Source organism: Protopterus annectens, chromosome 9.part0 (assembly GCF_019279795.1).
Source record: "Protopterus annectens isolate FY-2018-M chromosome 9.part0, PAN1.0, whole genome shotgun sequence".
NCBI classification, from domain to species: domain Eukaryota; kingdom Metazoa; phylum Chordata; order Ceratodontiformes; family Protopteridae; genus Protopterus; species Protopterus annectens.
This window is the reverse complement of record NC_056743.1, coordinates 559597688-559623112: the sequence shown is the minus strand read 5'-3', so window position 1 is coordinate 559623112 and position 25425 is coordinate 559597688. Positions and strand designations below refer to the sequence as shown.

At 40.5% G+C, this 25425-nt stretch overlaps 1 protein-coding gene across 2 annotated transcripts in view; it reads left to right on the top strand.

Annotated features, from left to right (window-relative positions):
* ARHGAP25 (Rho GTPase activating protein 25) overlaps positions 1-25425 on the top strand; it is a 913359-nt gene that overhangs the window by 832647 nt on the left and 55287 nt on the right. The window lies entirely within an intron of this gene.

The window sequence follows — 25425 nt, the reverse complement described above, 5'->3', positions numbered from 1 at the left end:
CAGAGGTTTGGTGATTTGTTTTTATTTAGGATTGGTGTGATTAAGGAATCTCTCCAAGAGGGTGGTATTAAAGCTCTTGACTGAATTTATAATAGAGTTTTATGGAAGAGGGATAGTATCTTTGAAGGAAAAAGTTTATATATTTCTATAATTATGCCATCTGTAGCTGGAGCTTTATTATTTTTACCCTCTTTTATTGCATCTGCAATTTCTTTGTAGGATATGGGTGCTTGCAGATCTAGTTTTAATTTTTCTGGTATTTTTTATATTAAAACATTTTTCATCTAGATTTAATTGATCAATATGTATATTTTCTTTTTGGAAATGTTCCATATAGTAATTTCTATATGCATCAAGAATGTCACCTATATCCGAGACATTTTTCCCTTTCTTTTCATGAAAGATATTTTTAATGCTATTAGCTTTTGATTGTATTTTGAGTCTTGTGGATAAATTATGTAGATATTTGGAAGAAGTGGCCAAGATATTCCATTTTAGTTTTCCTAAAGATAAACTAGTTTTATGTGTTAGAATTTTATTGTATTTATTGTTTAATGCTTCTACTTTCTTTTTCATCTTCAAATGATTTTGACTTTTTTCAGCTTTTAGTGACAAAAGTTTGGATTGTAGATCTAATAATTCAGAATCCCATTGTCTGATTTTTTTTATACCAAGTTAGGGTTTTACCATATGTGTAAGCATTTAATCCCATATCATTATTTTATTTATCTCTGTTGTATAATTAATATCTAAGAAGAAATGTAATTCAGATAATATCCAGGGTTTGAACTCTTTAATTTTAGTTATATATGCTGGAATTCTGGAGTTAAAGATTAATGGTTTGTACCCATTTTGAAGTTTAAGTATCAATGGATTGTGGTCTGAGAAGGGGCAGGGAGTGATTGAGAAATTAATGATTTTAGAGTGTAAGTCATGGACAGCAAATATTTTATCTATTCTAGTTTGGGTACCAAATCTGTCATCTTGATGGGAAAACAATAAAGATGTATTTTCTTTAAATTTGAAAGTATCTACAAGATGAAATGATTCTACTCACTTGTTTAAAGCTTTTGATACAGCAGATGTATGCAGCAGTCTTTTATTTGTAGTTTCAGAAATATCAAATATACAGTTAAAATCTCCTACTAATATTAAGTTGCCTTTATAATTATTGGAAATGAAATCCAAGTGTTTTTTAACAGTTTCTGTTCCAATTTCTGGGAACCAGTATAGATTGGCTAGGGTCCATATTCTGTTATTATATTTAACTATTACTAATGCCATAAGGCCTTCTTTATCTTTATACTTATAAATTATTTCTGGGTTAATCATATTTGTTTTCCATAAAATTGTTACCCATTTTGTCTTTGTCTTATAAGTGGATTCATATATTCCTTAGGATTCCATTTGTAATTGTCATTTCTTTTGAAATGAGTTCATTGAAGGAAGACAATTTGTGCTTTGTTCAATTTTTAATATTTCAGTAGGTTTGATCTCTTGCTAGGAGCAACTTGATTTTGAAGTCATGGAAGTGAGAAATTTTTCTTCTACATTGTCTTGATAAGCTTAGAACTCACACAGCTTCAGTTCCACCTCTCCAGAACTCAACCACTTTATCAGTCAAGGATGGCCATCAAAGCAATCTTGTTTACCAGTAGAAGTGAAACCATATTTCCCATACAGAAATGAGATTTTGTCAGACAATGGTATCATTATGAAAGGTCCTAAAGTGATTGTTCCAAAATCATTACAACAATAGTACATTAAGATCTTGCATAATGGCCAGCCAGGAACTGATTCTACTAAAAGAAGGGTGAAAGGTCTAGAATTTTGGCCTTCGTTGTCAAGAGATATTGAGAAAGTACTTTCTTCTTATTCAGTATGTAATAGTACAAAGCTGCATTAACAGAAAGAACCACTTCTGTTAAGCCAGATTCCTGAACTACCTTGTTCAACAGTAGCCACAGATATCTTTGAGTGGAATGGTCAGAATTATTTGGTGTTAGTAGACTCATATTCAAATTGGCTTGAGATTGATCTGCTTATAGGTTCATAGATTGGTACTAGGCTATCGGCCCTAGGGCCTATAGAAGCCTAGCCATAACAATTCCCTGGCTATTTCTTCCCACAGTATTTACTTCCCTGTACCCCTGTCTTGCAGGGCGACTGACATGATCCCCGGGGTGAATTTTCTATCTCCCATCCAATCAACGTTCCTTTTGAAGAGGGCCAAAGAGGCGCTGTTGTTAACATGTATGGGCAGTCTATTCCAGAGTCTGGGGAGTCTCTGGGTAAGGAATCTATCCCTCCAGCATGTTTTGTTCATTGTGATGACAAGGTTTAGATCCCTGGAGCATGTGTCTCTGAGTGATTGAGATTTCTTTAAGTGTAGCATGTCCAACAGCACTGGGTTTGACATGGCCTTGTATGTTAAGCAGAGATTGCCTCTGAGTAGACGATATGCGACAGAGTATAGGTGGAGTTTTTTTAGACAGTCAGCATAGGGCATCTGCTTTAGGCCTGTGATTCTTTTAGTGAGGTATTTCTGTGCCTTTCCAGTTGTTGCAGATGTCTTGAGAGGTACATACCAAACAGGGCCTAATGAGGGATGAGTACAGTGGAACAATGACCTCCTTTTTTCCCGGATGAAAAGCCCTTAGTGATGAGGTGTGCCATATAGAAGTCTTTCCTGACTGTTGTGGCAATGTGGTTATCGAAGGTGAGACCACTGTCCACCTGTGTCCCTAAGTCTCTTATCACACTTTCAGTGTTTAGTGTACTGCCACCTTTGTGGTAATTCATGGGTACATGTTTTTTCCCAAAGGGGATAACTATACATTTCTTGGCATTGAGCTTGAGCCCATGACTCTGGCACCAAGCATCTGTTTCTGTAAGGCCCTTTTGTAGAATATCCACATCATATGGGGATTCAATAATGGCTCCCAGTTTGCAGTCATCTGTGAACTTTGTTAGCCAGAATCCCTTAGTGCTGGCCTGTACTTCAGAGAAGTAGATGCCAAATAAGAGAGGTCCCAGGACTGAACCCTGAGATACTCCACTTGTCACTTGTCTGGAGCTGGATTTGGAGTCGGCTACTTTTACAGTGTGGGTTTTGTCAGTAAGCCAGCTGGCAACCCATCGAGTGACATAGGGATTAATGCCCAGCATAGTAAGTTTATCTATGATTCCAGAGTGGGGGATGGTGTTGAAGGCCTTGGCAAGGTCCAGATAGGCTGTGTGAACCACCTTACCCTTGTCCACAGCTCTGAAGCCAGATTCAAAGTAGTCAATCAGGTTCAGGAGACAAGATTGACCCTTCACAAACCCAAACTGCGTGGGATCCAGTGTTTGAAGGTTGCCAATGTCTTTGTTTACAAGTTCCATGATAATATGTTCCATGGCCTTGCAGATCAGGCTCATCAGACTGATGGGGCAGTAGTTCCCAGGATCCAAGGTGGATTCCCCCCTTGTGGAGTGGGATAACTGTAGCTATGTACCACTCAGTAGACATGAAGCCTGAGGTGAGGCTATGATTAAACATAACACTTAGCTGAGGTGCCAGTTCATTTTGTAGTCCATGTAGTACATAGCCTGGGATATCATCTGGTCCCATGGGTGCTGTATTCTTAGCTTTGGAGAGTGTGATTTTTACCTGTGTGGCCTTTATTACCGTAATTTGGCAATCTTTTGGTATTGAGATGGGCCCTTTAGGGGGTGAGAGGGAGGTGAAGTTTGCACTGAATCAATCTGCCAGGATATTGGCAATATCCTTGGGATCAGTATATTTAATGCCATTCTGTTGTAGCTCAAAGCAGATCTGAGCATTGCCATTTAGATTCTTGACATAGCTATAGAATGCCTTGTGGTTGTCTTTGAAATCTTTGACAATTTTATTTTCATATCTAGCTTTGGAGGATTTTATGAGGGAGCTCAGCTTCTTACTGAGGTTGGTAAGGGAGTTTTTTGCATCCTGGGATTTTCCTGCTTTCTGCAACAGTTTCTTCCTTTTGTTGTAAAGTTTGTTTATGGCAAGGGACCACCAGATTGGCTTCCTTTTTTGGAGGAGACCGTCTTGGTTTTATTGGGGAAGGCACGATTCATGCACGAGTGAATGTGCTCATACAGTGCCTTAGTGTAGGATTCAGCAGTCAAACTTTCAGTTCCTGTCTGCATGGGTGTCATGAATTTGTCACTTCTGACTTGAGTAGCATGAAGTTGGCTTTGGAGAAGTTTTTTACGGAGGTTTCCTTACTGGGGGGTGGGGGTGGGATGTGGATGTCAAGGGTGATTTGCTTATGATCAGACCTGACCGACGAGGTGGTGACCATAGATGTGGAGCATCGACTTCCCATGTTGGTAATGACCAGGTCTAGGATATTGGAGCCCCTGGTGGGACTAAGGATTAGTTGATCCAGGGCATTGGAATGTATGAATTCCAAGAACCGTTGGGCAAAGGTGTTGGTACATAAGTAGTTTTCCCAGTTAATGGCAGGGTAGTTGAAATCACCCAGTATTAGGGTATTTGGTTTTATCTTCATATTTTCCAGTATGTTTAGAAAGGTGTAGTGAGAATCTTGGGGCATGGTGGGGATTTGTAACAAGCTACAATTTGGATTGCAGTCTTACCTAGTGTTAGTTGCACCTGGAGAATTTCAGACGCATTGTGTTGGGCAACTAGCCTGGTGTTGTGAATATCCTTGGTGAATATGGACACTCCTCCACCTTTAGTGTTTCGTTCCTGGTTTGGTGGCTGAAAAGTGTGGTAAGAGTTGTAGCCTGGTATTGCATGGGTGCTCTCTGGAGCCTTGAACCAGGTCTCAGTTACTGCACAGATATTGATGTTCTCCATTATTAGGAGTGCCTCGAGAGAGTGCATTTTGAGGTTTAGACTTCTAGCATTGAGTAGCATTACCTTCAGATTTTGCAAGCTTGTTACATTGGTGGTTTTGTCCTTTGAACTTTGCCTAAAAAAGGCACTATAGGTGTGGTAAGAGCCTTAGCCAGTAACCTGAATCCCAGGGGCGACAGGTGCAGACCATGTCTGGAAAGCATCGTGGTCTGCCGATCATGTCATCTCAGGCAGACAGATACTGGATCCCCTTTGAATGACACCAGAAGCTTAGCCAATTGTTGAAGTCAATCATTTTGTCATTATTCTGTGGTATTCTGGACGAAGGCAGGATGCTACTCAGGGCTAGGATCATACCTGCCTGGGCCAAATGATCTGAGAACTCTTCCATGTCTCTTTTCATGTAGTCCAGGGAGGTACATCTCAAGTCATTCACTCCAACATGGACAATGACAGAGTCATATTTGTACTTGTTGTGGAGTGGCTTGAATGCATGCATTATTTGGTGGATCCTGGCACCCGACAGGCAGCTGACTGTAATTTTCTCCTTGTTCAGCTTGGTGAGTGGGACATCAGTGTGCTTGACTATAGAGTCACCTATGAGTAAAGTGTTGGGTATGTTGTCTTGCCTTAGGGGCAGTTGTTGGGTGGCACACTGGTATTGTGAGCTATGTGACACTTTGGTTGTGATTGGTGTTTGTTTGCGTTTCAGCTTCAGAGGTCCTTGTTGCTTGGGCAGGTTACTGTTAAGGGCCTCCACATATGTGGGTTTAGTGTTGCTATGTGTGAGTGTTGGTGATGTGGGTTTAGAAGGGCTATGTGTTGCTTGAGGTGTAGTGTGAGTGTTAACCTTCTCCTCTTGACTGTCTAGCACAATCTTGGGTGGAGAGAGCTTTGCTTCCAGTTTGGCTATGTAAGTGCATCTCTCGCAGGTTCTAGTGTTGGGTGGTAGGAGGAGAGAGTTGTCTGTGTACATGAGGCAATTGCTGCATTGCCCCAGTATTCCCATATTCACCAGGTGGACAGGAGAAATTACCGGAAGCTGACCCTTGGATATGCCTGGTTTGGTACTTATTTTTTTGTAAGGTACAAGAGCTGTTTTCCCTTACCTTAGCAATTATAGGCTGTTTAGTGCCTATGATTAATTTCTCCTTATTAACAAGGAGAGTTGAGTGCTTGTATCAATTTAAGACTTTCTAGTGCTTTCCAATAGGTTTTAAAGCAAGTGCTAGTCACAAGTATGCTTAAAGGTAAGCTGTAAAAAAATGATTTATCCTAAACACTGCACTGTGCACTAGAGGAGTTAGATGTGAAAGTAGGTAACTTAAGTTTTACCTGTCTAAAAAGTTAAGTTTTAGTGGAGAGTCACTATTTTTAAAACAGCAAGATAGATTGAAATGGTTCTACCTGACTTCACCGAAACACCAAAACACCGACAACGCAATCACCGAAACCACATAACCGACAGTACAAAAAAAGAAAAAAAACACATGCCCGACAACGAAATAACATTGGTACACACAAACCACTTATACTTATACACAACACACACCACAAAACAAACAAACAAATCAACCCCCAAACAAAACACACACACTAAACTCACAAACACAACAAACCCACCAAACCTCACATACCACTACTACCTACCTACAACCCAACTACCTACCTCCTGACCTTCACCCTATCCCCCCACACGACACTGCCTCACCCCACAACCTATCTCTACTAACTCATCCCTCCCTACCTAACCTTTCATCACTCACTACACTTACCTGACCTGACTCCACTTCCTAACCACCCTTCCTACAGCACTTACACAACACGGCCTGACCCACCCTAGCCCTGACCCTTTTCCCATCCTTATCACACTTTTACTCGCGCTTCCTAACCCTAACTCGCACTACACTCTCAAGCCCCACCGCTACCTCACTTAAACCTTGCACTCACCCCAACCACCACTGCTTACCACCCCATCCTTCAGTCACCTTTTCACCTCAATTCAGCCATTTTATCCGCTCTGTCGATCTTCTTCGGTGCTCTCGGTCTTCCTGTCGGTGAAATTGAAATGGGGTGGTCCACTACTTCCCAATCTAACTTCCAGTATTGTCATTACGAAGTTGAAGTGATACTTTTCTGTCCATGGTAGTCTGCACAGAGTTATTTCTGACAATAGTGCACAGTTTACAAGTCAGCAGTTCAAGAAATTTGCAGAAGAGTGGGCCTTTGTTCATATTACGAGTAGCACTGAATACCTTCAGTCAAACAGCTTGGTTGAATGTGCAGTTCAAAGTGCAAAACAGCTGTTAGAGAAATTCAGACATGACAATACCAATGTTTTTCTTAACTTGTTGAATCTCTGAAACATTCCTTGTGATAAACATTTTGGTTCACCTGCCCAGAGACTTATGCTGAGACAAACCAAAAGCACATTACCGATCAGCAGTAATTTATTGGTTCCATGTGCTAAAAACAACAAAGCAGTAAAAGCCCAACTGTTGACGAAGCATTCGTCCCAGAAGTCTTACTATGATAAAACCAGCAAACCGCTCCATTCTTTACAAAAAGGGAGATAGTGAGGATGCAGATGTCAAAATGTTTTGATTGCATCAGATTTGTGAAAAGTTTATGTCAAGAGCTGAGATCGTACATTGTGGAAACACAAAGAATGGAATTCAGATGAAATCAAATGCATTTGTTACGAGTGTCCGAACCAGTGTTACACCATCTTGCCTGTGACAAAGACTGTAGTTCTCAGAGTGACTTGTCCAGTGTTCCTGTTCCAGAGAACATTTTGTCAGCAATCCCCATTCCTCAGAAAATCCCTGAGACTCCTCAAGCAGAACATTTCCCTGTGACTATCCCTGTTGCTAAACCCAGTCCTAACTATTATGTTATAAGATCAGGTCACATCTCGAAACCTAGTTCCAGATACATGGCAACCTGGACATGACTGTTGTTTTTCTTTATTAGCGTCTGTATAATTGTGTGCCTATTAAAATGGTATGTTTATATGAAACAGCTCAGTAAAGAGGGAGGATGTAGATCAGAGTGTGTGATATATCTTTAAGAAGCTTTGCAGAGAGCTAGCACGTACATATAAGTACTGAGTACATGCAAGCAAGACTGCCATTTTGAGTGAGCAGCCAGAGTGAGAGCATGCCAGTATGTAGTCAGTTAGTTAGATAGTTTGTTTAGGTTCAGTGTTCCTGCCATCCATCTTGATGTGTTTGTATGCAATAAACTACTTAAATGAACACCCAAGCCTCATTGTCTTCTTAATGCACATAAGACGAGCAACGCTATGCTCTTCCATCTCTTCAGCCAACACTTATTACTACTTAGTTTCCTCTCTACTGTCCTTCCATAATGTTCTCATCTCTCTAATAATAATCAACTTTCTCTCCTTGTCCTAATATTCCTTCCTGGACATTACTCCCCCACTTACCTAATTCTATTACTCTGTCTATTTTGGCAGCAGAATAATTTATTATTTTTCACCTCCATAGATTTTTAGAAATATACTCAATATTTTGAAAAGCTATCTTGGCTTTTATCATTCTGGTATAAAAAATATTACCTTTGTGTGAATTTCTGCATATTATTGCTAGAAGCTCCATTGTGCCTGACTGAGTGCGCTTCTCAAGCAATCTGGAAATATAAAGCTAATAAGTATATTCTTTGCACTTTATCTAACTGTTCACTGTTCTGCACTGTCTTTATTTTTGCCTGACGGAATTATTTACTTATCTGTCTTTTCTGTGTCTGCATTTATATATTTGCTGACATGGGCCAAATTTTGTTTTTCTCCCACCCTGCTGTTGTGTTCTTAAAGTTGGTGGCCTTTGCAGTTGCCCACCCAGCTATTAATTTGAACTGGGTCACTCCTCCCAATCCCATCTCATTAGCTCATTCTACCTAATACAGAGATCATTTGGGAAGGCAAACCCCCTTAGTCTCTTAATCTTGAATTATCTGCTTTCCCTCATCTCTCTCTTTCCACTTAAAAAAAAGAAAAAAGAACACTTTATTCAGCTGCTTATATTTTTCCTGTATTTGTGTTTCTTCCTACTACTCTGTTACTTCATCTTGGTTTTCCTGCTACTTGCTGCTTGTTCTATAAAGTGTTCAACCGTATCTTTTCTGTTGCATTTATTACTGCTTGTTTATAGCCTGTCTAAATTGTTAAGTGCTATTCTAAGCCTCTTAGTTTTGGTTTAAGCACTTGGGCTTTAGGACAACCTTTTAGCACTCCCTGACCTTTCTCCCTCAGATTCTGACAAATATGGATGGACAATTTCCTACAGTTTTTCCTGTCAGTCTGGTTAATATGGGTATCCTGAGACAGTGTAGGAACTGTCTTCTGCACATAGACAGCCATCTACTACTCCCCTCTAGGAACACAATTTGTGAGAAATGCAATTACATTAGGAACCTAGAGTCCATGATCTCTCCCTCTCAAGCCAGTATATCTGGCACCGAAAAGGTTGTCGGCACAATCGCTATATATCAAACACCACCCACACCTACACAACCCACACCCGCATATGCAGAGATCCTCAACATAAACATACCCAAACAAAGGAGACCTCCGAGGCAAAAACACATGTGATCTCTACAACCCTCCACATCACATACCACACACAGTCCACACACCTATGTCTCACAGCCACGAAGGCTTCACCATAAACACAACATATTAGTCATGTGCCTCTCACCAGGCTGAATAAGGAGAAAGTCATGGTTAGTTGTCTGTCAGGTGCCAGAATCCACCATATGACATACGCACTCAAGTCTTTCAACAATAGGTACTGTTATGACTCTGTCACAGTCCATGTTGGCGTGAATGACTTGAAATGTACCTAACTGGACTATATGAAGAGAGACATGATTGAGCTTATTGATTATGTGTCCCAGGCAGGTATGTCACTAGCCTTAAGTAGCATTCTGCTGTCATCCAGAATAATGCCTCAATACCAACAGAAAATTATTGACTTTAACAATTGGCTTAGTTTCTAGTGTCATTCCAGGGGGATCCAGTACGTGACAGTCTAGGAAAATATGATCGAAAAACCATGATGCTTTACCAGAGATGGTCTTCATCTGTCTCACCTGGGTGTCAAGCTTCTGGCAAAGACTCTTGCCTCCCCATAGTGCCTTTATCAGGAAAAGTGATGAGATTAAAACTACCAACATAAAAATTTCAACAAAATACAAATTAAGGTCATGCTGCTAAATGCTAGGAGTCTAAACATGAAACTGCACTCACTGCAAGCATTCTTAACCCTGGAAAATACTGACATCTGTTCAGTCACAGAAACCTGGTTCAAAGCTATGGAAAGCACTCCAGCCTTACCTGGTTATTCATCCTATCATACATTCAGACCCCAAACTGTGGGCAGTAAAACCAAAGGAGGTAGAGTTTCAATATATATTAAAGGCATACACACCTCCAGGCTGGTCAAACAGTATGAAGCACAGGAGACACTCCAGGTGCAGTTAACCATTGACAAGATTCCTATCCAAATCATAGCTAGCTACCAGCCACCAAATCTGATTGAAGATGCCCAATCCACCTATCTAGACCAGTTCGACTGTATCAAGATTCAACCCTTTACCCTGATCATGGGTGACTTTAACTACCCAAATATAGATTGGAAGAACTACTCATGCCAGAACACAAATGCCCTGAGATTCCTCAATTATGTCAATGCAAACGCCTTGGGACAGCTAGTTGATACCCCCACAAGTGGTGATAATATCTTGGACTGGTATTAACCAACATGATTAACCACAGCAGCATCCCTACAGCATCATCCTCCCTAGTAAGATCCGGTCATAAAGTGGTCACTTTCAAAGCCATCTCCCCCAACCCACCTCTAGATAGGGTCAGACATAAAAACTTCTCCAAAGCTGATTACAGCCTCCTGAGGGATGGTATAAACAGCTTCACAGCCCTGTTCTCCTCTGTAGGAACTGGCACCAATATCCAAAATTACACCAAAGCATTTATATAGATGTATGAAATCAGGAATACCCGACAGGACATCTGCAATAAATAAACTCTATAACAAAAGGAAAAATATTGCTGTCCAAGACCAAGAAGGAGCAAGTGCCCAATTGGAAGCAATGTCTCCTTAACTTGAACAAGCAAATAAGAACACTAGTGAAATACGCCAAAGCAAACTTCGAGTCCAAATTGGCCACATCTACTAGAGACAATCATAAGGCCTTCTTCACATATGTCTGCAACCTCAAAGGAAGCACCCAGATCTGTTCAGAACTGGTGGTCAAGGACACCAGATATACAGATGCCATAGATATAGCAAATTTGCTGGCTGACAGATTCAGTGAAAACTTCACCCCTCTGTCCCCCCATCAGTAAATCAGGATGTTCCTAGTACATGCCCCTTTCCACTTATATCTAAGGAAGAAGTCATCACTACCTTCTCAAAGGCAAAAAATATAGCCTCCATGGGAACCAATAACATCCCAGGCTGCATCTACATGAACTCAGTCAGGAATCTGCAGCACCATTAGGCACCCTATTCAACTAAAGCCTGAGTACCAGCTTTGTTCCAGGTGAGCGGAGGACAGCCACTGTCATCTCTTTGCACAAAGGTGGAGTGTCCACCTATCTGGCAAATTATAGACCCATCAGCCTAACTATTCTGATCTGAAAGGCCATGGAATGGATTATCATGGACCTCATTAACAAGGACATTGGCAATCTTCAAACACACGATCCCACACAGTTTGGCTTTGTCAAGGGGAGGTCATGTCTGTTAAATTTGGATGACTTCTTTGAGACAGTCACCAAAGCCATGGATGAGGGGAAGACAGTGCACACCACCTACATTGACCTGGCCAAAGCCTTCAACACTATCCCTCATTCAGGCATAATAGATAAATTCTCTCAACTAGGCATAAATCTGTATGTTACCAGATTGGTAGCAAACTGGCTCACTGATAGAACCCACCTAGTCAAAATAGGAAAAGCCACCTCAAGCAGTAGACCTGTAACAAGCGGTGTACCCCAGAGTTCAGTCTTGGGGGCCTCTGTTATTTGGGATATATTTTTCTGAGGTGCAGGCCAAAACCAGTGGTCTATGGCTGATCAAGTTTGCAGATGATTGCAAGCTGGGTACTGTCATCAATGCCCCTAGTGATGTGGACATCCTCCAAGAGGGTCTCACTCAGACAAATGACTGGTGCCAGAAACATGGCCTCAAACTGAATACCAAAAAATGCATCGTCATCATCTCCTTTGGGGAGAGTGACACCCCACAAATTATCACATTAATAACAACATCCTAAACATGCAGTCAGTCGTGAGGGATTTGGGCACCCAGGTTGATAGCAACCTAATGTTTGACCACCATGTTGCTTCCTTTGTACATAAAGCCTTCTACATGGCCCACCTCATAAGTAAGGGTATCCCATCCAGGTGTAAGGAGGTCATAACATCCCTGTATTCTTCCCTTATAAGGCCCATTATTGAGTGGGTCTGTATTATATAAGCGAACGCAGTAAATTGCGAATGTTATATAATTGACCCACAATCCCCGAAAACCCAAAATGTCAAACACATGGATCAGCGATTTTTTTTCCCAGAGAGAAAAATGCTGATCCATTAAAAAAAAAAAAAAAAAATCCAAACACAAAATAAAGTTGGGGGCTTCGCCCCCATACCCCCCGATGTGGGTGTCTGTGCCCCCCACCCCCCTACTTAAATATACCAACTCCGAGATTGCACCACAGTGGAGGAAATGGCAAAGTCCCGAAAATGGACCAGTGTTTTTTTCCTAGGAAATAAATCTCTGTTCCGTGCTTTCGATATTTTGCCATTTCACATAATGACATTCAACTAAACAGCGTTCGCAATTCAGTGCATTCACTAATATAATAGGGACCCTTACTGAGTACAATGCCCCTTTCGACATGTACCTTGCAAAGCACATGCAGCCGCTGGAGAGACCACAAAGGTTCCTCACCAGATTCATACAGACTCCTCAGAGGTGACCTCTGTCTGGCATACAAGGCAATCACGGACCCCGCCTTGACGGGACGCTGCATATCCTCAAGTCAAGCTCCACTCAAGTAACCTGCACATGCGGCCTCAACCTGGTCTGTAACATCAACAGGACTTGTCGGGATAGATTTGTGTCCCAGAGACTCCCCCATCTGTGGAATAGACTCTCTCTCCATGTCAGGCAGAGTACCTCATTAACCCTTTTTGAGCACAACCCGGATAACTGGATGGGAAACAAAAATACACCCCTGGGATTCCACCCATGTTCCTGCTGGACAGGGGCATCAGGTGCTGACTTGTCTAAACATGGGCTAAACTCTTGGCTATGCTTTTAAGGGCCTCAGGGCCAAAAGTCTAGTAACCTCCTATGATACTATGATCCTATATATTAGTTTACATCACATAGGCTACTTCCGCAAAATGTCTTCCTATTTGCAGTACATATTGCATTATTGTTCACAATTTATCTTGATAGTATTCTGTAAATATATTTTAATATGTTGTGGAGGCACTAATCCCCTGTATACCAGGTAAACTCCAATCTATTTTAAAGTGTTTTATCTGTTGTGGAGATTTTCTCTTTTTGTAGATAATTACTTATAAGCTGTTGTAAAATGTTTTATGTTTGTTTCGTGGAGCCTTTAACACCAACTCATTGTAAAGGATTTAATCTGTTGCAGGGCCTTTCCCCAGAATATAATTAGTCATCAACTACCGTTTAAATATTGTTGAATCTCTTTTGGAGCATTCTTCCTTGGGCTTCCACTGAAAATGGGCCACTGGCTCAGTCAGACTTTCCAAGTTACAAAAGGACAAATAAATAATAAATAAATAAATGTACAGCCTGTGTCAAGCAAATTACTCAACATCTTTATGATGTAACACATAGGACTTACATTTACAGAATTTACTACTTAAACCTTATTTCTCTATGCAGAGCTGGATCATGGTCAATTGGGGACCTAGCCAGGGAAATTAATTGGGGTCCTTCTCACAGCAGCCACCCAGCGCCATTCCAGCATCCCATTACTTGGTTATTTCTCCCCATTTACCATAAACACTGTTCAAACTGTCAGTGTGCAGACTATTTTCTTCATTATTTCTACAATGATTACAGATATTTGAATTTAATTTAAAACATTATTTCATGTTTTATAGCACAGACACTGATAGCCATTTGCACAACAATACAGTCTCACAACGAAAACAAACATAGCATGAACAGTAAACTTCTCTGCCCTTGAAACTTACATTTGTTGAAACAGCATTGAAACCCACATTCAATCCACATTCAAAGAAAATGCATCTGGCCAGTGGTAGGTTAAGTTTACCTTGGGCTGTTTTCAAACCATAGGCCCCTTGTATGCATTTTTCGGATCATGCATACATGCATCTGTTCTTTGATTAACCTTCCTGACTGAATTAAATTATATTGCTTGTATAATGCACCACTTGTTAAGAGTGTGTTTTAAATTTGTAGCTTTGAACATTTTTCCAGTAAGCAATGAAATAAAAACTGCCCATTTCAGAATATTTTAACCATAAAAGGCCACCCAGTCTTCTGTCATTATGATCCACCAATATCAGTAAATATGCACAATCTTTGCGGAAATAAAAGTCATCTGAATAATTCCACATTAAAGAGATATGTAACTAATGAAGAGGTTTCTGCTGGCAAACAACTTTACATTTCAGTGTTTCATGTACAAATTCAGTACCAAGTGCACTTGAAGAATAAATTGCCTATATTACATAAAAAATGGTAAGCTGTTAATATTGAAGTAGTGAATGACTGAAAAGCCAGCAACAGTTTTATCACTACATGACATCTCATCCAAAGGAAGACAAACTCAGGAGTACAACACTACCATTCCCCTTAAAGAACAACACAGTATCTGCAATCCATTTGCATGGCGTGGGAGCAGAACACACAGCCAGTTCTGCACCAAAGGCATATGCTTCCAGTTGTGCTACTACCCTTGGTTCAAATCCTATAGCACAAACACTGACAGCCATTTTCTAGATGAAACAGTTGCACATTGAAGATAGACTTAGAATGAACAACAATAAACATCTCTTCCCTTGAATCTCACAATTCCTTGAAAATGCACTGAAATTCAAATCAGAGATGTTTTGTTAGAAAAAGAAAAAGGACAGAATAGTTGAGAACATTGGCTGCTCTTTAAATTGCAATCTCTTACTTTTTTGCTTAGTGCTCCATTGCCTCCTAAATGCACAGTCAAGGAAGTGCTTTGTAGAAGGAAAAGGTATTGAGGCTCCATTCTTTTGGATGGAAGCAGATATTTTTTGCGCTACTTGAAAATGCACTGAAGCTTAAAGAAAATGCACTGAAACTCAAATTTCTTGAGAACACAATTAAACGTAAATTCCATGAATATGCACCCATGATAAGTAAGTGATCAGTTTGGTAGATGGTGTAGAGGATTCAGGCACTTATTCCCTTTAACCAAGGTATAGGGTGTGAGTCTGAGCAAGTTAATTCACTAACCTGTCAGCCGAACTAGGGCATTTCACACACACACACACACACACACACACACACACACACACACACACACACACACACACACACACACACACACACACACACACCTTTCTCCTTCATGAAGGAATGTATGTGCTCACTTGTCTCTCTCTCTCTCTCTCTTTGAGTTAGTTGTTGTCCACATTTGAATTCTGTGTGAAAAACAGTTCAAGGAAGGGGAAGGGGAAGTTAAGTTTGTGTCATGACACATGCAGAATGTGAAAGAAGAAATTTATTTTTTTTAAATTAAGAATAAAGTGTTGTGCCATCCTCTGACCAGTGCCCATCCCCAGCAAGAGGACAGCCAGTAGGCCCTAGGCAGCTGCCTAGGTCACCTAGTACTAGATCTGGCTCTGCCTATATGTCAAAGCAGTTGCAAAAACATTAGTTGCAGTTCTTAGGTATTTACTAGGAATGCTGGTCCAGATACCATTAATGAGTGTGTCCCAAACTTCCAGTCACCCCAAAGCACTGTGACATGTTTAAGGTGACATAATGAGCAAACAAAGGTTGAGAGACTGAAACCCTGTACTACAGGAAGTAGCTTAGGGCTCTGCAACAACTGTCAGTCTTCTGAAATATTTTGTACTAATCTTTATTTTCATTTACTGATGTTGTATTGATGATCCTTCTTCTAGTCGCAGGTGTTTATGATATTTCCTTGTGTTCCATTAGTCCCATTTATTTATATGTCATTCTTTTCCTAGATTTTTTTTTTGCCTTCTATAAATTCTTCTCTTTCACATTTAACATGCCCAAAGTGTCATTCTTATGTCATCTGAAAAAAGTTTTAAAACTGGTCAGATGAACTAGATGGACATAAGTTATCCACAAAAACGGGGTGAGATGTCATTTAACAGCTTTGTTTTCTTGGATTCAGATTCAGGCTGCATACAAAACAACAGTGCTGATAAAAAGATCACCTTGGACTATCGTTCACTGAATATGCATGTCTGCTGAAGTAGTATATGCTTTTCCATTGCACAATTTTAAACTAATGTGACTCCATCACCATTATTTAGTGGGTGATTTATTTCCTGCATCTGTAAGCATTTCGTAATGCAGCAATGTGGATAGCATCAAATGCGTTTTTGTAATGTATCTATGATATGGCTTTCTTCTGCAAGAGATTATTCAATACCATAATATTTTCTTGCATGATTTTCTTATGTTTTCTTTTTGCTCTATAGGTATGATTGAATTGTTTTACTCAATTAATTGTAGACTCAGTCTGCATTAACCACTGTACACAACTTAAATATCTTTGAAAGGCAATTTATTGGCCAATAGTTCTTAGGGTGGCTTACATGGTCACTTTTAAGTAGGAATATAACATCATTCCTCCAATGTTAACCATGTTGGTGTCAGGTTAGGTAATAAATACACAGGCTCTTAGGTAAGTACGAGGCTAGCTAGCCTAGACAGTTTCCCTTTCAATGGTAAGAATAAAATCATGTACATTGTGTCTGTGAGGTAAACACCTTATCCATTATATCATCCCCCAACAACACACATTTTTACTCTCACAGTGAAGTCATGTTGCAAAGATGTTATTACTTTTATACAGAATTTGCATGCAACATCTGGAGCAGGGATTTTCCAAATGAGAGCATTTCTTAACTCTGTCTCCGTCTTCTTAATGACAGATGTTTTGTTCTGTCCCATATCATCTATAGTATAATTTATTATTTTTCCTTCTACTTTTTATCCATTCAGTATTATTATTTCATTTATATATTCACAAATGTTTTTCCAGAATTTATTAATTTCTTCTGAAACAAACAGTCTCTGGGGTGTCCCCCAAAGTCTCACAAACCCAATACTTCAATATACTGGGTCCAAAAACAAATAATGAGGAAACTTCTCTGTATGGAAGACCTAAGATTCCCTAGAGTTCAGGCACCTAATAGAAACCATACTGTAAAAATCCCCCCTAATATGTGGTAGAAATTATTTCTTTAAAAACTTTCCAAAGTATAAATCCTCTAATGAAAGTAGGGAAGCAAACCTAGTTCAAGTCGAATGGTCTGTTTTTTTTTTTTTTTTTTTTTGTGGTATTACTATTGGTACTGTTTTCTCTCACACAGTTTTCTTTCTACACAGTTTCTATTTTCTTTAGGTCTTTCTTTAATTCTTTGTTTTGCATCTTTCCTTTGGTGTTATCTATATATTTTCAGAGTTTTTCAGCCTGCTAGGAGAAAGGCACGAATAGTTTTAACACAGATTTTCTTCTGTTTTAATACTACACTTTTTTTATTTTAGCACATAATTTTCTAAGAGTGTTCACTGATCTTTGTCCTTTTGTCTGTAGTCCTCTATTAATAATACTTACTTTTTAATTGCTTTATATTTGTCTGTAATTAGCACTTCTAGGGTAAAAATTCTACTTAATCATTTATTTTTCTTTATTGGTCTGTTTTTCCTGTTAATACTTAATATTGTATTAGCATTATGGGATGATGATCTCTATTAATGGTTCTACTTATTTTATTTATCCTTTGTTGACTGGCTTAGTCTCACAAAACTAGTAGCATCTTTTTAGGGTAACCTGAGGTGGTATTTATATTACTAGGGGAAATTTGGCCATGGCCCTGAGGAACTTCCTGTACTTTTTTCTGTAAATGCTGTGGGATCTTTTACATCCACCTGAGCTTCTGCCAACTCAAGCAGACGGGGCCTTGGTTTAACATGTCATCTGAAGGATGGCACATTGCGGAAAGTAGCTCCCCCATAGTTATGCATTGAAGTATCAGCAGCTGATCTACCTGATGTGGGAATAGAACCTATAGCCTTCTCCACCAAAGGTGGATGGTGCTACCTCTTACACCAGTAACACTGCTAATTACTATATTTGCTGTTCTGTTTATTCTGTAGCATCCTTTGTTTATGCACTTTCCATTGTCTCCCTTTGTAATTTATCTTAGTAAATATATCAGTTTCTATTAGATCCATCAACTCTGTGCTTAGATTATTCTCTTCATGGCTGAGTTTCTTCTATGATCTGTATTTACCACTCTTTTTTCCTTTTAATAACCATAAATGGGTAGCTAAATGACTCTGTTGATGAAGATGCGGAAATGTTGTGATATGAAGTATCTTTAGTACAAATATCCTGTTCCTTGCTGAGCATTTAAATATTTTATCAGGCTGGGTGGTAATTGCCTTTTAGTTGGTTTATCATCTCATTTTCAATGTGCTTTCCTTCTGAATGTCTGAACTGCTTTCTTTTCAGTACATTCCACTCCTGTGTTGTTATTCTCTTATTTGTAATATTTGGTGGGTTTGATTAATTTGGTTGCATACATAACCAAATATCTTTAAAGCTGTTTAACGTCTGTCAGCCTTTATAGCACTCATTTTTACATATGTACAGCATCGTAGCAAATCCCTTTTCCTTGAGCTCTTTCACCTTCCTTTTCAATTTTAATTACTTCTGGCATGCACTCCTTCTCTTGTCATGCATTTATTATCACAGTTTTCTCTTGTTGGGTGAATGTCTATCAGCATATTATTTAGTTTTGATATTTTTTTTTTATTGGGGGTCTTATATTAGCATCTGTGACCAACTTATGGCCAACTGTGCATGAACAGGTAAATACATTTTTATGACAATTATCAGGTGCACCTGGGTAGTTTGTGAAGTGTAGGAGTGCAAAGTATGGCCTCATAATGAGCACTGTTCATGTCATGACTGATTACAAAGTAAGATGTACAACAGAGGATGTCTGGTGAAATGGTGCAGCAGCAAATAACTACAGCTGCAGACCCTCTATAGACATATAACTGAAACAGCATTGAGTGATTAGCCTCAGTCCTTGCATAGCCAGTTAAAGACTTCTCAGTGGTGTTCAAGGCACTGGCATGGACCCAGAATATTAATATATTTATATATAGTACGTTCATAAGTCTGAAGGACAAAAACAAAGACAATCTAAACATAGTCTACATAAGGTTGAAACACAAAATCCTGAATGACCAAAAAACAAGTATTATGCAGGGGGCCATGTCCCCCTGCACCTCCACTTCCCTTGCTTCTTGTATATACCAACTTCAAGATTGCACCACAGTCTACTGTGATCTTGTACAATGATGCTACCAGCTTTTGGTACATCTAAAATGCCAGTAGTAAATGCATTCGGCATTTTGTGTTTTGACCTTCTGTGGTTGATCTTTTGGTGAATAGTGTTTTCATCCTTTGACATTCTAAATGTATCCCATTGTGTGTGTGTGTGTGTGTGTGTTTATTGTAAGTGGGTGAATTAATGTTGTTATATGAGTGATTTCATCCTGTGCTTTTTTTGATCCCATTATAGAACCAGATTAATGAAAGTTTTTCCTGATTGGTCAGTTTGAGTTCCACCCTCCAAGTTGCATATCTTCCCAAGGTTGTTTAGACCTGGACGCAACACAAGTTATCAAGGCTATCACTTCTTTTCCAGTCTAGCCAATTTTACTCTACGAAGGTTACAATATAAATCTTTGAGAACATTTGCTTAAATATAGATAGTTTCAACAGACCCTCCAAACTGTCCACAGATCTTTTTGTGCTTCCTCCCCCCTTGCCTGGACCTGACCCTAAAGGGTGTGCCAGACTGTGTCTTTTGTGATCTGGTGAGACATCTGTGTGGTTCCCTCCCCTTCTGTGTTCAAAGATGTTTCATCTCCTGAAGTATAGCTATATGACTCAAAATTCCTTTTTAAAATAGATTTAGGTCTAAATCTATTTTAAAAATGAATTCTGAGTCATATAGCTATACTGTTGAAACTAATGATTGAAAATTAGTTGAGTTTATGAATGTTGACAATATTTCATCTGTACACCTCTCTGATTTGGAAATTAAAGTTCTGAACAAAGGTCTTAATTTTGTCCCCGGCTTTTTTGTTCCAGAATACACTTTAGCATAGTATGTAGTTGCTTTTTGTCGTCTGTTGAATCTTAAATTGTTTTTTGATAATGAATCTACTCAGGAAGTTCATGAGTTCAAATTTCCAAGATCAACTTTTATGCCACCCATGTCACAGATAGTATCTTAATTTTAAGGAACGTAAATGGATTATTAAATTAGGAGCATTGTTTCCACCTGGACTCAATGATCATTTATGATGGACCAATGAACAGCTTTTGTATGGTATTTATAAATGTATGTATGCATCTATGACTATGTTTTTCTCAATGAAGAAGGCTATTACATGTGAAACTGGTTTGGGGCAGGTAGTAGGGCTTTTGTCTCCCTCTACCTATGTTATGATGTATTTATTTCATTCCAATATTTTATTTTATTAAAAGGGAATTCCACATTTTCTGCTGGCTCATTTTGTTTTTTATTGCATTTGGGGACTTTTGGAGCCGTGCAGCAGCCGTACGTGCAATATGCAGTTCATTTGGATTCCTTTTTAAATTGACCCAGAAACACTGTCCCATTAAGTGAGTTGCTGAGCATCACAAAGAAGACAAATCAGAAGTAGAAGGCTTATCTTTAGCCGGATCATTGTGTGCTCACTGTCTCGCCAACAAGTAGCTTCCTACAGGTTCTAACAAACACACACACAAACACACACACACACACACACACACACACACACACACACACACACACACACACACACACACACACACACACACACACACACACACACACACGTTGCACTGAAGCAAGCTCTTCATCGGGCAAGCAGCTTCCTGTTAGTTCTAACACACACATGGAGCACTAAAGCAAGTGCCTCAGTCAGGCAAGCAGCTTCCTACAAGCTCTTAGATACACACAAAGCACTAATGTTTGCCCATTTGTACAGGTTTGTGCTTGTTTAAACTCCACGCAGCGGTGCCGAGCTGAGGTAAACTATTACTGGTGCCAGAAAGTTTGCTTTTCAGTTTTTCCCTTAGATTTTGCTAGTGCTTTTTCTCTGTCTTGCACTTCAAATAGCTTAATCACTTTGCACTTCAGCAGGTTTTTGTAGCAATTATTGTAGGACACCTAAGTGCCATCAGCACTAATCATTTTTCATAGAAATAGCTCCAGTACTTAGTAGTTACGACCACCCCTCCTGGCATGATTAAAGGGCAGTTCTCTGTTCTTTCTCCTATTAACCTGGTGCACTAGGGTATTTTGAGGCAGTGTAGCAATTGCCTCATGTACACAGACAACCCTGTCCTCTTACCTCCCAACAGTCCGACTTGTGAGAGATGCACTTATATCACCAAATTAGAAGCTATGCACTCTCCAGCCAAGACAGGACTAGCTGGTCAAGAGAAGAAGGTCAGCACCTGCACCACACCACATTGAACACAGCCCTCCAGAACACCCACCATCACAGCTCTCACATAAAAGCACAAACCACACACCCACCTTTGTGGAGGCTCTCAATAGAAATATATCCAAACAGCAGAGACCTCCAAGACAGAAATGCACTCGACCACCACAACACAGCACAAACCACAGGACACATAGCTCACTTCCACAGTGTGCCCCTCAACCTAAGCCCCTAAGGCTAAACACTTTGCCCAATACACTAATTATAGGTGACTCAATAGTGAGGCACACAGATGTCCCACTCACTAGATTGAATAAGGAGAAGGTAACAGTCAACTGTCTATCAGGTGCCAGAATCTGACACATAACACACACACTCAGGTCACTCCACAAAAAGTACAAGTATGACTCTGTCATTGTCCATGTGAGTGTGAATGACCTGAGATGCACCTCCCTGGACTACATGAAAAGAAACATGGTGGAGCTCTTGGATTATGTGGTCCAGGCAGGTATGACCCTACCCCTGAGCAGTATCCTACCATCACCCAGAATGATACCACAGTACAAATAAAAGATTACTGACTTCAACAACTGGCTAAGTTTCTGGTGTCATTCTAAGGGGATCCACTATCTGTCTGCTTGGGATGACATGATTGACAGACCTCGATGCTTTGCCAGAGATGGCCTGCACCTTGTCACCCCTGGGCTTCTGGGTACTGGCTAAGGCTCTTGCACCCCTATACTGGCCTTTTTTAGGTGGTATTACAAAGACCAAATTACCACCGTAACAGCTATAAATAAATGCAATCTGAGGGTCATGCTGCTCAGCACTAGAAGTCTAAATCTCAAGATGCACTGACGTGAAGTGCTCTTCAAAATGGAGAACATCGACATTTGTGTTGTAACGGAGACCTGGTTTAATGTGGCAGAAAGCACCCCTGTGCTACCAGGCTATAATTCATTCCACACCTTTCAGCTCAGAAACATGGACCGAAGCTCCAAAGGCGGTGGTGTCTCCATATTCATAAAGGATATGCACACCTCCAGACTAGTAGCCTAGCATAACGCATCTGAGGTACTTCAGGTACAACTAACATTGGGTAAGACGGCAATCCAGGTCATAGCCTGCTATAGGTCCCCAACCATGTCCCTAGACTCTCACTTCACATTCCTGAGCACCCTGGAATCTAACAAGGTCTAATCCAACACTCTCATACTAGGTCACTTCAACAACCCCTCCATCAACTCGGAAAACTACTCAAGCACCAGTACACTGGCCCAACGTCCTAGAATTTATCAATTCCAATGACCTGGACCAGCTCATTCTAACCCCCACTAGAGGAAGCAACATCCTTGATGTGGATATTACTAACATGGGCAACCATTGCTCTACACCAGACAAGTCAATCCCTCCCTGGTCAGATCTGACCATAAACTAATTGCCATGGAAATCCACATCTCACCCACACCCCCGCAAAGGTAACCACCTTGAAAAACTTCTCCAAAGCTGACTTTGGGCTCCTAAAAACAGAGGTGGCTAACTTCATGGCACCCATGCCAATGGAAGATAGCTGTTTGACTGCTGAATCATACACCAGTGCACTGTACGAACATGTACATAAATGCATGGAACTAGCCATACCCAACAAAACCAAGACACCCTCCGACAAAAAAAGGAAGCCAATCTGGTGGTCCCCTGCCATTAATAAACTCTACAACAGAAGGAAGAAACTGTTGCAGAAAATGGTGAAGTCCCAAGACGGGAAAAACTCCCTTATTAGCCTCAACAGAAAGTTGAGATCCCTCATCAAATCCTCCAAAGCCAGCTATGAAGGCAGAATTGCAGTAGACACTAAAAACAATCACAAAGCCTTCTATAGTTATATCAAGAACCTCCACAGCAATACCCAGATTTGCTCTGAGTTACTGCACAATGGTGTTTCCTATACTGAGCCAACATATATTGCCAACATACTGGCCGACAGATTCAGTGCCAACTTTACCCTTCTCCCCCCCTCAAAGGACCAATCACAATACCAGAAGAATGCCAGGCACCCAGCATTACTGCAGCACAGGATAAAGCTGCATTGTCCAAGGCCAAGAATACAGCTTCCATGGGAACCAATAATATCCCTGGCTGTGTTCTACATGAACTACAAAGTGAACTGGCACCACATCTGTGTGCCCTGTTCAGTCACAGCCTCACTTCAGACTTTCTCCCTACCAAATGGCACACTGCTACAGTCGTCCCTCTCCATAAAGGGGAAGTGACTACAGACCCTGGGAATTATCACCCCATTAGCCTGACAAGTCTGATATGTAAAGCTAAGGAGCTCATCATCATGGACCTGATTAATAAAGATATAGGAAATCTCCAAACTCTAGACCCCATGCAATTTGGCTTTGTGAAAGGGAGATCATGCCTGCTCAACCTGGTTGACTTCTTTGAGTCATTCACCAGGGCTGTGGATGAAGGTAAGGCAGTGCATACAGCCTACCTTGATCTGACCAAGGCCTTTGATACAATTCCTCACTTGGGAATTATTGATAAACTCATTAAACCAGGCATCAACCCCTATATAATTGGCTCACAGATAGAACACACAGTGTGAAAGTAGCAGACCCCAAGTTAGACTGCTGACCACTCACGAGTGGAGACCCACAGGGATCAGTCCTGGGTCCTTTCCTGTTTGGCATCTACTTCTCAGATGTCCATGCCAACACAAAGACACTCTGGCTGACCAAGTTCATAGATGACTGCAAGCTGGGAGCCATTATTAACTCTCCAAGTGATGCAGACATCCTACAGAAAGGCCTCACTGAGACCAATGACTGGTGTCGAAACCATGGCATTTAGCTTTACGCCAAAAATGCGTCGTCATCCCCTTTGGTAAAAACTCAGTTCCCACTAATTACTACATCAATGGGAGCCCACTGAACACTGAAGGCATTATAAGAGATCTGGGATGCAGGTTGACAGCAACCTCTCCTTTGACCACCACATTGCCACTGTAGTCAGAAAGGCCTTATATGTGAGATATTTCATTACCAAGGGTTTTGCATCCAGGAAGAAAGAAGTCATTATCTCTCTCTACTCTTCCCTTATTAGACCAGACATTGAGTATAATGTCCCATTTGGCATGTACCTTACTAGACACCTGCAACAGCTGGAGAGGCCACAGAAGTACTGCATGAAGAGGATTCTAGGCATTAAACACGCCCTACATGGACAGACTCAAAATACTTCACCTATATTCTGTCTCATATCGCCTGTTAGAGGTGATCTATGCTTGACTTACAAAACCATGTCTGACCCAGCTCTGTTAGAAGTGCTACATCTAAAGAAATCCCAATCTTTCTGCACCTCATTCTCCAGAGACCTCAACCTCGTCACCACGATCAACAGAACATGCTGGAAGGACAAGTTCCTCACCCAGAAACTGCCCATGCTCTGAAATAGACTTCTCATACATGTAAAGCAGAGCAGCTCGCTGTCCCTTTTCAAGAGAAATCTTGTTGGGTGGATCAGTAATAGAAAGTTCACCCCTGGGATCACTTCATTGGCTCTACTTGATAGAGGCACAGGGAGCTAACATCAGGCGGCATGATTCCAGGGCACTTCTATGGACTAGGCTTGTAAAGGCTCCAGGGCCACTAGCCTAGTACACACCTATGAACCTATGAACCTATAAAGCAAACACCTCAGTCAGGCAAGCAGTTTTCTTCAGTTCTAACACATGAAGCAAAC